The sequence below is a fragment of the Nicotiana sylvestris genome, chromosome 9 (assembly GCF_000393655.2).
Source record: "Nicotiana sylvestris chromosome 9, ASM39365v2, whole genome shotgun sequence".
Taxonomy (NCBI): Eukaryota; Viridiplantae; Streptophyta; class Magnoliopsida; order Solanales; family Solanaceae; genus Nicotiana; species Nicotiana sylvestris.
Window position 1 is genome coordinate 77,848,733 of NC_091065.1, and position 11,432 is coordinate 77,860,164.

The following is an 11,432-nucleotide window of genomic DNA, read 5'->3' on the forward strand; positions in this document are numbered from 1 at the left end:
GGTGCAATGGGAGCATCAGATTCGTGGAATTTCGACTAATTTGATCAGAGAGTGTTATTGTGGTCATGTGAGTAAAGTGGTGCAAGGTGTGAATTCAGCAAAAATTTTGCAGTCATGTTTGGGTACAACGTGTAGTGATTGATATGGTGATCGTATGTTGGAAATAGTCCTGGCAGATAATTTCGGATGCTAGAATTGGGCTTTAAGCTTATTTGGTGGAAGGAAAAAGAATATCTTCAGATTGATAGAGCTGATATGCTCGACTGAGTTATGGTAGCACGGGTAGGTGCACGAGGTGTTAAACAGTGATTTCGGACAACTTCGCTGCAGTTCTCAGCACGTTCGAGGATGAATGTATATTTAAGTGGGAGAGAATGTAACGACCCAACCGATCGTTTTGAGCTCTAGCACGTCGTTCAGCAGTTTGAGGCCATGAACAACTTCACTTCAGGTATTATGACTTGTACGCGTGGTCGGAATTGAATTCCGGGGAATTCAGAGTTGATTTGGAAAGGGAATTCTCATTTCGGAAGCTTTAAGTTTAAAGAATTGACTAAGATTGGATTTCAGAAACCACCGCATCCCGCAATATTTAACAGTCACTTTTTTAATATTATTTTACAATATCTTACCCCAAATGCGAATTGCAGAAGACCATAACACCAGCGAACTTAACATATTCAATCGAGGAAGACGATACCATGTCACAGATGAAAATTCCACCACACTTGAAAACACCAAGTCTCGTTACTACATCGATCCAAATCAATACATTAATAGGCCAATTACTTTTTCCCTGCCGGAAATGAAATACCGAACCTCAGAATCATGCACTGAGAGAACTCCCTTCCAAATCTTTCACTGCCTTAACATATAGGCAAGAACTTTACCAACATGCCCATACTGTGCGACAACCTATCATGAGCAATCATAGAAATTTGCACATAGACTCAAGGCTCTCGGGAATACTATTACTGAGCTGAAATGACAAGATAGCCTTCCGCAAGGCGACGACAATAGCCCAAAACAACTATACCAGGAGAAACATCCCGCTCCACATCGATAGTACCATTCCAATTCTTCAATTCTCGATTTATAACAAGCGGTTTGCCTCGCGTAAGATTGAGTAGAAAGGAAACAAGGGCATAATCCCCAAGGAATCAAATCACACGATGAGGAATCAAGAAACGAAGTGCTCCTAACAGCCCTGTAGCCTCTTGAATATAAGTACAGATGTCTCCGTACCGATCCGCAAGATTCTACTAGACTCGCTTATGACTCGTGAGACCTAAGGGAAGCTAGTCCCCTGATACCATATTGTCACGACCCAAAATCCACTAAGGGTCGTGATGGCGCCGGACACCACTGTCAGGCAAGCAAACAAAAATACTTAATTAAATTCTCATTTTAATAATTTTGAAAACTATAATTTTCCTTCAATTTTACCAGTAAAAGATAATCGTTTCAAATCGAATATGAATGTTAAGCAGTTAATACAAGATACCCCATAATCATCCCAGAACCCGGTGTCACAAGTGCATGAGCATTTACTAGGGAATGACATAAAATACAGTAATTGTCCGGAATACAAGTGGACAGAAATAAAAATACAGTACAATACTCTGAAGGAGACTCTGCTGGCTGCGGGTCGTCTTGATAATTGCAGCTCACCCAAGTCTCCATATCAACCATGTCGCTATGCCACTAAGCCACTAGCCACATATGAACCTGTGCAAGTATAGTATGAGTACGAAAACAACGTGTACCCAATGAGTATCCCGTCTAATTTCGAAGAAGTAGAGACGAGAGGTCTACTTCGACACTTGGTAGTAGTCCAATAGTAATATTATTAATGTGATGAATCACAGATTTATTAAGAACAACAGTAAATTCAAATAAGTCACGAAACAGGTAAGAGTTCCTTTTTATTAAAAGTCTCCGGATTCATAATCCATTAATTAACAATTATCTCAAGTCGGAGAGAGCAAATATCAATATCAATAACTCTTAACGCAAGCAATACAAGCATGCACAAATCATGCCGAGGTCGTACGGCCCGATCCAACATAAATGTAAAATGTGCACTACCGAGGGTCGAACGGCGCGAGCTATAGATGCATCTATTACCCCGCTCGCGAATCATACATGCGATGTGGTCAAATTTAAATAAACAATCTTCTTGCTCGCGAGTCATACATGCGGCGCAGGTACACATAAAAATACATGCTCAAACAGCCAATTAAGAATTTGTCGGGGAACATTTATCCAAATAAAAGCCAATTCTTTTTTAACGATTTAAGAAAATGAAGTTTAATCCTTTTAGAAATTCATTTACCAATTCGATAGGATTTCAGATATTCCAACAAGATTTCAGATATTCCAAGTGTAGCATGCTTTTGGGTCCTAGACTACCCAGACTTACACATATTAGTAGCTACGCTCGGACTCTCGTCACCTCGTGTATACGTAGCCCCCACAAATAGGAGCATATAACCAATTATTTCACCTATGGGGACAATTCCCTCTTACAAGGTTAGAAATGAGACTCACCTCGCTCCGAAATTTCCATAACCGGTTTCCAAGCCCTTCCAACGACTCCAATTGATGCACAACGCCCCAAAACTATTCAAACAATGGGCAAACCAATAAAATTCACTCTAATACTTGTAACAATTCAAATTATATAAGTTCCCAACTCCGCTTGAAAAGTTGACCAAAATGCCCTTGGGCCCACGTGCCCAGATTTCGAAATTTCTCGAAGATAAATTCTACCCATAGTTTTACTAACTCAAATATACAATTTGCTCCAATTTTCATGCTCAAATTCAAGGTAAAAGTCCAAAATTCTAAATTCTAGGTCTTTCCCAAAAATCCCAAATTTATACTAATTTTCCATGTCTACATCCATCTAAGATCACATATTTAACTCAAAAATAGGAAGAAATTACTTACCTAGTGTTGCTTGGTGAAAATCCCTCCTTGAGATCTCCAAAAATTGTCCAAGCCAAATGAAAGAAATGGGCCAAAACTCGTGTTTAAAACAATCTGCTCAAGCTTCATCGAGTTGTACCTTGCGCTGTGCAGGTTGTACATCCTATTACCATTTTCCCCTGCTGTACGCCTTCTGTTAAAACGCCCATAATTCCTTGTGGCAATATCTATATGACAAATGGTTTGAAACTTTAGAAACTAGACTCGAAGATCTTTCATTTGAAAGGTTTTACACCATATAACTCTTTATATATTCCAAGATATGAGCTTCTAAAGTCGGCTCCATGCATCAGAAAATTCTGTCGAAACTGCTCCACCAGCCATCTTCAATCGATCATAACTTTCTGATAAAATGTCCAAATCATGAATGGTTTAACTTTCTGGAAACTAGAATGCAAGAACAACGACTTTTATGTTTTGCAAATTTTCAGATTCCTTAAAAATTTCGAGATATAAGCTTCCAAAGTAGCCTCCTCGATTGCACCATTGCTGTCCAAAACAGCAGCTACAGCAGAAAAAACAGCAGATTTTCAGCAGCTTCAAATTTCTGAAATCGATCCGTTAGCCTTCTGAAATCCACCCGAGACCCTCGGGACTTCAACAAATTATACCAACATGTCCCAAAACATGATACGAACTCGCTCGAGACCTCAAATCACATCAAACAACATCAAAATCATGAATCATACTCCAATCCAAACTTTATGAACTTTGAAATTTCAAACTTCTACATTCGATGCCGAAACCCGTCAAATCACGTCCGATTGACCTCAAATTTTGCACATAAGTCATATTCGACATTATGGACCTACTCCAACTTTCAGAATTGGAATCCGACCCTGATATCAAAAAGTCAAACTCTCGGTTAAACTTCTCAAAAACCTTCAAATTTCTATCTTTAGCCAAATGATTTCAAAATGACCTACGGACCTCCGAATTCACTTCCGATCGCGCTCCCAACTCCATAATCACCATACGGAGCTATTCCCAGACTCAAATAAAAAACGGACATTGATTACCCTGAAATGCACTTCAACCCAAACTTATGAAATTCCTCCAAAATGCTAACTTCCACAATAGGCGCCAAAACGTTCCCGGTCTTCCAAAACCCGATCCGGACATACGCCCAAGCCTGAAATCATCATATGAACCTGCTGGAACCTTTGAATCCCGATTCCGAGGTCGTTTACTCAAAAATCCAATCTTAGCTAATTCTTTCAACTTAAAGCTTCCGAAATGAGAATTCTCTTTCCAAATCAACTCCGAACTCCCCGAAATTCAATTCTGACCATGCGTACAAGTCTTAATACCTGAAATGAAGCTGCTCATGGCCTTAAATTGCTGAATGGCGCGCTAGAGCTTAAAACGACCGGTCCTGTCGTTACATCTCTGATCTGAGATGTCACCCAAACCCTAGATTGCCCATTTTGCCAATTCTTTTTGTTTTTCTTAGAGTTTTAGACTCGATTTAGATTAAAGCTTACGTTAATTAATTGTTCTCAACAAGAACGATTTTTCTCAACAAGAACGATTGATTAACATATTTTTGATTTTATTTCGAAGCTTTTCTGAGTTGCCAGATCCTTTAGGTATATTTCCTAATCCTTTTTTCGTCTCTTTATTTTGTTCCTGCTTTGATGATTTTGCATGTGTTTTATATTTAGTTAAGGTCATTTTTTATAGGTTAATTAGTATTTGTGTCACGACCCTAAAACGGACCCGGTCGTGATTGCGCCTTTCGTGAAACTAGGACAGCCGACACAAACTCCAAACCAACCAAAGAAATTACAATAAGTAATTTAAAGCCATTAATAAGCTAAAAATCCCAAAATGTAAGGTAGAATAGAACAGTACGGAAACAAAACACAGCCCGACATCGGGGTGTCATCAGTCATGAGCAACTAGAACTCATCTAGAAAATATGAAAAGGCAACAGAGTCTGAAACAAAGCTAATACCAAGCAAAATAAAGATAGGAAGGAGAAGCATTGGGTTGCGAATGCCAAGCAGCTACCTAGTCAGCTCCGAAAAGCCTGTTGGAAGACAAATCAGCACTCGCTAGCGTGCCCCGAGACTCCTGGATTTGCACACAGGGTGCAGGGAGTAATGTGAGTATGCCAACTCAGTAAGTAATAAAAGTAAAGGCAATTGAGTAGTAAGAAAATACGTAAACCACAGCATAACGCTACAACAAAACAATATAAGTCAAAAACAATGCAGTAAAGCAGTAAAACTCATAAAAGCATCTCAGTTTAGCAAAACCTTTTTAAAACATCTTTCAGTAGTTCAAACGAGTGATGAAAATAGTGATAAAAAGGGTAGAAACATAAATCAATCCCTCGGGAAAAACAAGTACCATAACCGCCCCTCGGGTAAAATACCAACAGAACCAGCGCCTTGGGCTACCTCACAATCACTCGTATCAGCCCCTCGGGCAATAACATGGAACAACAACACCCCCTCTGGCAATATCACATCTCACACTGAGTACCCGCGCTCACTAGGCGTGTACTGACTCCTGGAAGGGCTCCTACAGCCCAGGTGCTATAACAAGCCATCTCGTGGCATAATCAAACTGGCCCTCGGCCTCATAACAAGCCACCTCGTGGCGTAACAAATCAGGCCCTCGGCCTCATAATAATGAATCAGTACAACAATGCTACGACGCGCATCCCGATCCCATAATATCCTCACAACACAAGCCCTCGACCTCACTCAGTTAGAAATCTCTCAAGCCACTCGGGCAACAGTAAAACATGATGCTCAGTCCAAAATATCATTTAAAATATCAAAATGGAGTAAATATGGCTGAGTTATGAAAACAGTAGAATACAACATGACTGGGTACAAATATGAAGTCAAAACAATGAGGAATAGTAGTAAAAATCCCCTAAGCGTCCAAAAGACCAAAATAGTTGGCACGAGGCCCAAATATGACATTCAGCCCAAAACATGATAATACTTTCCAAAACACAATGATATCAAACAGTTTTCAATCAAATACGCGACTTAACAGTCATACGGGATGGACTAAGTCACAATCCCCAATGGTACATGACCCCACGCTCATCATCTAGCGTGTGCGTCACATCAAAGTAGCACAACAATGTGAAATCCGGGGTTTCATACCCTCAGGACAGTATTTACAATCATTGCTTACCTCTATCAGGTCCAAACTCTAGCCCGCGATGCCTTTGCCTCTTGACTCAGCCTTCGTATGCTCCAAATCTAACCAAAAATAGATTTATACCATTAAAATATGCTAAGGTAACAAAGCCCACTCGAAAATAACCAATTTACATAAAAATCCCAAAATTGACCAAACCCGACCCCGGGCCCACGTCTCGAATTCCAATAAAAGCACAAAACTAGAATCTTTACACTCCCACGAGTTCATACATATCAAATACATCAAAATTTGACCACAAACGACCCCTCAAATCCTCAAATCAAAGTCTCAAATTCTTAGCCCTAACTCTCCAATTTTAGACTTTAGATTCCACAAATTTCATGTTTAATTAGGTAGAAATCACAATAAGATCAAGTATTAAGTCCATAAATCTTACCTCCAAGTGTTCCCCTTTGATTCCCTCTTCAATTCTTCTCGCAAAGCTCCGAAATCGCTCAAAAATGGTGAAAGTTAGACCCAAAATCGCGAACAGTGGCTATTTAAAAATTCTGCCTAGGTGACCCTTTCCTTCTTCCCGAATGCGGCCACCTAAATGCGAGCACGAATCTTCCACTTTCTAGACCATCACAAACACTACCCCTATAACGCGAACGTGAAGCACAAAAGGCTAGGACCGCAGTTGCTCTAATTACTCTACTCGAACGCGGGAACTCATCGCGTTCACGAAACACACTGATGCTCACCTTTCGCGAACGCGGGACCAACATCGCGAACGCGAAGGCCAAATGGACTACCTCATTTCTCATCCCTTCACGAACGCGAAGGCCAAAAGTCTGCAACACCAACAGCAGAAAATCTGCAACTTCCCACACCAAGATTTGATCTGTTCAACCACTCGAAACTCACCCAAGGCCCTCGAGACCTCAACTAAACATGCGAACATATCCCATAACATCATTAAAACTTGTTCCAACCCTCGGAATGCTCAAAACAACATCAAAACACCAAATCATCATCGGATTCAAGCCTAAGAATTCTAAAAACTTCCAAATTCCGCTTGCGATCAAAAAGTCTGTCAACCTCATCCGAATGACCTGAAATTTTGCCCACACGTCACAAATGACACAACAGACCTACTCCAACTTCCGGAATTCCATTCCAACCCTTATATCAAAATCTCCCCTATCAACCGAAAAACACCGAAATTCAAATTTCTCCAATTCAAGCCTAAATCTACTCCGGACCTCCAAAATACATTCCGATCACGCTCCTAAGTCCCAAATCACTCCTGAAGCTATCTGAACCATTGAAATTCACATATGATCCATTTTTCACATAAGTAAACATCCGGTTGACTTTTCCATCCTAAGCTTACTCAAAAGAGACTAAGTGTCTCGTTCCTTTTCAAAACCTCCCCGAACCTGAACCAACCAAGCCGATATCACATAATACAGTTGAACAAGATAATAAGAAGTAGAAATAGGGGAAATGGAGGGATAACTCATGAAACAACCGGCGGGGTCGTTACATCCTCCCCCTCTTAAATAAACGTTCATCCTCGAACGAGTCAAGAAACATACCTGAAGCCTCAAATTGGTGAGGATATTTGCTCCACATCTCCTACTCGGTCTCCCAAGTAGCCTCCTCCACATGCCGACCTCTCCACTGCACTTTCACTGAAGCTATATCTTTTGACCTTAACTTTCGAACCCGACGCTCCAAAATAGCTACTGGCTCCACATCATAAGTCAAATCATCCTCTAACTGAACCGTGCTGAAATCCAAAATATGAGACGGATCGCCAATATACTTCCGGAGCATAGAAACATAAAATACTAGATGCACACTCTATAAGTTGGGTGGCAAAGCAAGCTCATAAGCTGCCTCCCCAATTCTCCGAAGCACCTCAAAAGGCCCAATGAACCGAGGACTCAATTTACTCTTCTTTCCAAATCTCACAACACCCTTCATGGGTGAAACCTTCAATAAAACATTCTCACCAACCATGTAGGACACATCACAAACCTTCCTATCAGCATGACTCTTTTGTCTCGACTGCGCTGTACGGAGCCGCTCCTGGATCACCTTCACCTTGTCTAAAGCATCCTACACCAAGTCTGTACCCAAAAGCCTAGCCTCACCTGGCTCAAACCAACCGATCGGAGATCTACACTGCCTCCCACACAAAGCCTCATATGGAGCCATCTGAATACTCAACTGATAACTGTTGTTATAAGCAAACTCTGCGAGCGGTAGAAACTGATCCCATAACCCTCCAAAATCAATAAAACAAGCGTGCAACATGTCCTCCAATATCTGAATAGTGCGCTCGGACTGCCCGTCCATCTGACGGTGAAAAGTTGTGCTCAACTCAACCTGAGTACCCAACTCTCTCTGCACGATCCTCTAAAACGGCAAAGTAAACTGAGTACCTCTAGCTGAAATGATGGAAACTAGGACGCCATGAAAACGAACAATCTCCTGGATATAGATCTATGCCAACCGCTCTAAAGAATAGTAGTACACACAGGAATGAAGTGCGCGGACTTGGTCAGCTAATCCACAATCACCCAAACAACATCGAACTTCTTCAAAGTCCATGGAAGCCCAACTACAAAGTCCATGGTGATCCGCTCCCACTTCCACTCTGGAATATCCATCTGCTGAAGCAAGCCACCCGGTCTCTGATGCTCATATTTCACCTGATGACAATTGAGACACCGAGCTACAAATCCTATAATGCCCTTCTTCATTATCCTCCACCTATAATGTTGTCTCAGATCCTGATACATCTTTGCAGCACCCGGATGAATGGAATATCGCGAGCTATGGGCCTCCTCTAGAATCAACTACCGAAGTCCATCTACATAGGGCACACATATCCGCCCTTGCATCCTCAACACCCCATCATCACCAATAGTCACATCTCTAGAATCGTCGTGCTGAACTCTATCCTTAAGGACAATCAAATGAAGATCATCATACTGGTACTCTCTGATGCGATCAAATAAAGAAGACCGAGAAATCACACAAGCCAATACCCGACTGGGATCCAAAATATCCAACCTCATGAATCGATTTGCCAAGGCCTGAACATGAACTGCAAGAGGTCTCTCCCCAATAGGAATATACGCCAAACTCCCCATACTTACCGCCTTCCTACTCAAGGCATCGACCACCACATTGGCCTTCCCCAGATGGTATAAAATAGTGATATCATAGTCCTTTAGCAGCTCCAACCATCTCTGCTGCCTCAAATTGAGATCCTTCTGCTTGAACAAGTGCTGGAGGCTATGATGATCAGTAAACACCTCACAAGACACACCATACAAATAATGCCTCCAAATCTTTAACGCTTGAACAATGGCAACCAACTCCAAATCATGAACATAGTAGTTCTTCTCATGGGGCTTCAACTGTCGAGAAGCATAAGCAATAACTCTACCCTCATGCATCAACACACACTCAATACCAACTCTAGAAGCATCACAATACACTGTATATGATCCTGAAGCTGATGGCAAAACTAACACTAGAGTTGTGGTCAAGGCAGTCTTGAGCTTCTAAAAGCTCTCCTTACACTCATCCGACCACCTGAATGGAGCACCCTTTTGAGTCAACTTGGTCAAGAGTGATGCTATAAATGAAAATCCCTGAATGAATCGACAGTATTACCTACTAAACCAAGAAAGCTGTGAATCCCTGTTGTTGAGGACAGTTTGGGCCAACTCTGAACCACCTCTATCTTCTTCGGATCAACCTGAATACCCTCGTTGGACACCACGTTCCCCAAGAAAGCCACTGAACTAAGCCAAAACTCACACTTGGAGAACTTTGCATAAAGCTTCTCCTCCCTCAATTTCTGCAACACAACTCTCAAATGCTCTGCGTGCTCCTCCTGACTACGCAAGTATACCAGAATATCATCAATGAAAACAATCACGAACCAGTTGAGATAAGGCCAAAAAAAACTATTCATTAGATGCATGAACGTTGTTGGGGCATTGGTCAGCCCAAAAGACATCACTAGGAACTCATAATGACCATATCGGGTCCTGAAAGTTGTCTTAAGAATATCTGAGTCCATGATCTTCAGTTGGTGATACCCTGAACAAAGATCAATCTTGGAGAACACTCTTACTCCCTAAAGCTAGTCAAACAAATCATCGATACGAGGTAAATGATACTTGTTCTTGATTGTTACTTTGTTGAACTGCTTGTAATTAATGCACATCCTCATCGTGCCATCCTTCTTCTTCACAAATAGAATAGGCACACCCCAAGGCGACACACTAGGCCGAATGAACCCCTTATCAAGAAGTTCCTAAAGTTGTTGCTTCAACTCCTTCAACTCCGTTGGTGCCATACAATACGGTGGAATAGAAATAGGCTGAGTGCCCGGCACCATATCAATACCAAAATCAATATCCCTATCCAGTGGCATGCCCGACAGGTCTGCAGAAAACACATCGAGAACATCCCTCACTACAGGAACAGAATTAATACTAGAAGTCTCTGCACCGACATCCCTCACAAAGGCTAAGTATGAAAGACAACCCTTCCCAACTATCCACTGGAACTTCAAGAACGAGATTACCCTACTCTGAACAAAATTAGTCGAACCTCGCCACTCAATTCGTGGCACACCCGGCATAGCTAATGTCACTGTCTTAGCATGACAGTCCAAAATAGCAATACACGAAGATAGCCAATCCATGCCCCATATCACATTGAAATCCACCATACAAAGTAATAATAGGTCCACTCGGGTCTCCAGACCCCCAATAGTCACCACACACGACCAGTACACATGGTCCACAATAATAGTATCGCCCGCGGGAGTAGATACACGAACAGATGAAACAAGAAACTCACGGGGCGTATCCAAATAACGAGTAAAATATGATGACACATATGAAAAAGTGAAACCGGGATCAAATAACACAGAGGCATCTCTGTGGCAGATTGAGATAGTACCTGTAATCACAGCATCTAAAGCAATAGCATCAGGTCTAGCTGGTGTTGATACCCAATTTTTTCTTCATATATATATTTAAATCTGCATACATACTTTCAAAATATTGTATACGTATTTACAAACATGCACAAGTGTTTTTATAATTTTTCTATAAATTTAAAGGCCTTAAATCAATTTATATCTATATTTTTATGTACAATGATTATCCCTCATTATTTTTTATGATGATTTAATCATCTAAATTCATCATTTATTCCCATATAATGGTTAAATATTTTAATTATATTTTTTACAATCCCATCATTTATTCACCTAGCCTAGCCTCGTCCAACCC